Below are 4380 nucleotides of genomic sequence, written 5' to 3'. Positions count from 1 at the left end.
AGTAGGTGGATTGCCTCTGAAAACAGGAGTTCCTTCTAAATTAGCGCTGTGGGGTCAAAAATAAACACCCACTAAAGATTATGTCTGAGAAGCTGCTTACAGCCAGTGTGATGGCATGAACCAGACGAGGAGCCGGGATAAAATGCCACAGGAGACTCGCAGGTAGTGCGCAGATGTTCTGTATTGTTGGGCCGCTCATGGCCAGAATCCAACACTTACTGCAAGGATGTCCGGGATCTTATCCATTTTATGGTTCTCCTGAAAAAATAATCAAGAGTTACCCTGAATAAAACAAGCATTGCAATTGGAAACTAGCGTGCAGACAAACACACACACACAAAATCGCAGTTCTGTTTGCTGGAAGAAATGCCACCCCCTCCTGCTACATTATTCCATTGATGGAAAAACATTTACATCTCTTTTGTTAGCTAGTTTTCTGCAGAAATTTTATAATCACTGGGCAACTCTATTACAGTTCTCTTGGAGAAGCAATTTGAGTAGCTAGATCCATGTTTTTATTCTACAGCCAAAAGGAAAAAAAATTCCATTTTTTTTTCAGTCTATCATACATCAAACCTGTCAAGCCTTTCCATTAAAGTTCATGGTTTTTAAGTTCATTGTAAATAACTCAAATTGATTTTACAAAAGAGGTCGAAAAAGTCTTGCTGCAGTGTTGGGTATTACAAACTGTAATACTATCCCCTTGTCAAATGGGATTTTTCAAGTAGCTTTTTAAAGAGAAGAAAAAAAGGATTTAGCTACATAAAAATATTTTGAGATTAAAAGCGAAGCTATTCTTTGAGTGTGAGCTGACGTCTTTTAAATCTAGAGTTTTTTGTACAGTATTTTTTAAAAATCCAGTAGCTGCATTTATCAAGAGATACAGTTTGGGTGTCATGCTCTGAAGTCCTTAAGACTTAACTGGGGAAGGTAGCAAGTGGCTTCCACTTGCATCTCAGCAATAAGAAGATCCACATATTTGCTGAAACCTCTCATAAATGTTGTCAAAGTAAGCAGCTTCTTGGACTCTGCTTGTCCAGAGTAATGCAAAAGCCATTTTCCTCACCACTAATGGAACAAGGTCATTGCAGCAGGCCACTTTGCGTCACCACTGGCCAGTCAAGGAGGCGGGCCACAGTGAGTAAGAGACCTTCTCAGCAGTGGAAGATATGAATGCCAGGAAAGACCGTGCCCCGGTAGAGCATGAGCATGAAGCTGCTATTGGTCAGCCAGGCCAGCAATTAGAAAAAGTCCTGGATCAGCAAGATAAACTAGAATGTGCAGGGCCAAAGCTGGAACCTGTGACCCCGCTGCTGTGAATCTTGATGGCTGGAGTGACTAAAGCTAGAATTCTCCTTACTGATCTGCACCTGTGCTGGCTCCAGGCAGAAGGAAATGGTCAGAGGAGAGCTGGCAGAATCCCAGCTGCTGTCCCATGACCACGAGGTGCCGGCCACTGGTGCATGTCTTGCACTGATCCTTGGAGCTCACTCTTACCTTTCAAGGCATGCCAAACTTTCCCAACAAGCAGCTCAATTTGGAATCATGTACAGGACAGGAATTCTGGGAAACAGTGCTGGCTGAGCCAGAGGGATCCCACTCAAAACCATGCCTACCATTCCACTCCAATGGTGCCAAGGTCCTAGAAACTTTCCTTTCTGTCTGAGGAATTTCTGATGGTGTCAATGTGTCAGGCTGTGAAGAGACCATTCCAGGTTCCTTCCACTGAGGATATCATCTTGGCATTCCTTTTCTAATGGCATTATCAGGACAGGTTCTGAATTTCAGATTCTTATGGCTCAGTTTGGAAGGGTTTATGAGCAGCCTTACCCTAAGGGTTCCATAATAAATCTATGCAAAAATTTTAATTCAAACCCACGAGATACACAATGTCTTTCGTGAGTTGTTTCCTACTACCTACTGGCTGTGGGTCTTTCTTCTTCTGTACATGAAAACCTGTTTCCTAGAACTAATCTTGTTCCACTTTGTTAGTCATTTCCCAACTTGCCCAATGCAGGGACTAAGGGTGGGGACACAGTTTTACCCATCTTCGTTCCCCTCTTTTCCTCCCTCCTGCCCACTCCTACCTCTATACCATGTACATAGCAGATGGCCAGCAAACATTTGGTTAGCACATTAATGCAGTGTAATGCTGTAATTTGTATTCCTTATTCTTAACTTTTGTGTTGGATCCTACTAGTCCAGGCAATGATTATCTGAAGCTTGAGTATATGATTTCCCTTCAAAGGATGTCTGTCTCCATATACCTGTTGAGGGTGCCTATCTATATCGTGTACTGAATGATCTACATTGTTTCGGTTCCTGTCGCTGTTTCTGCTCACTTTCTCTCCTCTCTGTCTCTGTCTCTCTGTCTCTCTCTGTCTCTGTCTCTCTCTCTGGCTGCTTTTCTTTATCTCTTTAGAGAATAAACTTTTCTGTCATTCTAGAGTCCAATCATGGTGGACAAATCATAGCTAATAAACTATGATACATGAAAAAACCAAGATATACATTCCAAAGAGAGTATTATTGAAACTATTAAAGAGAGGTGTGGTAGGGTGAGTAGTGCCCCTCAAAGATATCCAGGTGACAACCTTTGGAACCCATGAATTTTATCTTATATGAGCTTTGTAGATGTGATTTGTGTTGAGAATCGGGGGCATCCTGGTTTATCTAGGTGAGCCTTAAATACAATCACAAGTGTTCTCCTAAGAGAGTTCAGGAGATCTGGCTGTGGAAAAAGACAAGGTGGTGGGATGGTGGAAGCAGGGATTGGAGTGACGTGGTTTTTTAGAAGATTCTAACACAGCCTAGTCAGGAAAAATAGAGAGGAGGCAAAATTTGTCAGTGTCAGGAAAGAGAAGTGAAATCACTACAGATTGTCAGATATTAAAAGTATAATGAGAAAACAGTAATAGAGAAATGTAAGTCAATAAATTGAAGAATCAGCAAGACTTACTCAAGAAGAAACTGATGATCTGAATATCTCATCTATTAATCTGAGTCTTAGTTAAAAATCTCTCTCTGAGAAAAACTCCCGGCTGAAATTCCTGCATTGATGAATTTCAAGAGCAATACCAAATCCTATATAGATCCAGAAAATTGAAAAAGAGGACTATTGCCCTCATTCTGTGCTCGTGATACCTTATCATCAAAATTAGAGGGGAAAAAACCTATGGGAAAAGTAAACTTTAAGCCAAGATGTCTCATGAATATAGATGAAAAGCCTTCAACAAAATTTTAATAAGTCAAAACCAATAAGGATTAATAGAACAAATTTAAAATATCAAGATCAAAGCATATACCAAGAATTTAACAATGAACATGTAATTCAGCATATTAACAAAACATATAACTATCTCAATCAATGCAGAAAAATGCTTGACAAATCTAATATCTATTCCAGATTTTTAAAAACACTGGTGACTGAGGCAGAAAGATAGCAGGGACACCAGTCTCAAAATAAAAAATTTAAAGAGAGTTGGGACATAGCTCATTGCGAAGGCCCTGGGTTCAATTCTTAGTACCAGAACCAAAAGCTCCCAGGTACCTATGAATAAAAAAAAATTCCTCAAATGTGGGGAGGGGGAGAAGAAGAAACAGAAAGAAACAAAAACCACCTGCAACAAAACTTAACAGCTGACACTATCCTTTCTAGTGAAATACTAAATATTAACTTTAAGAACAGGAAAAGAACTTGTTTTGTTCTTTCTATTCAGCATTGTACTGGAGGTTTTAGTCAGTGCAAAAAGGCAAGAAAAACAAACAAAAACATTTATATTGGAAATGAAGAACTAAGATTGTTTTTATTTGTAGATGACATGATCACCTATAGAGAAAATCATATGGAATCTATGAAAAATGTCTATTAGAACAGGATGTGAGTTTAGTAAAGTTGCATGAATACAAAATCAGTACATAAAAATCAGTTGTACTGTGTTTTTGTTTTTTTTCAGCTCTGCAATTCAGGCTGGCCTTGAACTCACGTTGTAGCCCAGGCTGGCCTCAAACTTGCAGAGATCCTCCTGCCTCTGCCTCCAAAGTGCTGGGATTACAGGTGTGCGCCACCATACCTAGCTTGAACTGTACTTTTATATTCTAGAAATAATCACTGGGAGGGCTGGGGATTTAGCTCAGCGGCATAAGCGCCTGCCTTGCAAGCAGGGAGTCGTGAGTTCGATCTCTGATACTGATAAAAAAGAAAAAGACAAAAAAAAAAAAAAAAAAAGGAAAGAAAAGAAAGAAAGAAATAATCACTGGGAAATTGGAATCTTGAAAGCTGTCATTTAAAATAACATAAAAAGTGAATAGTTATGGAAAATCTGATAAAATATTACAAGTGCCTTTCATTGAAGACTATAAAACAGCTCTGAGTGAATC

This window comes from Cavia porcellus, unplaced genomic scaffold (assembly GCF_034190915.1).
Source record: "Cavia porcellus strain 051 isolate PalLab524CR breed Dunkin Hartley unplaced genomic scaffold, mCavPor4.1 scaffold_21, whole genome shotgun sequence".
In the NCBI taxonomy this organism is placed as follows: domain Eukaryota; kingdom Metazoa; phylum Chordata; class Mammalia; order Rodentia; family Caviidae; genus Cavia; species Cavia porcellus.
Note: the sequence above shows the minus strand (reverse complement) of the source record.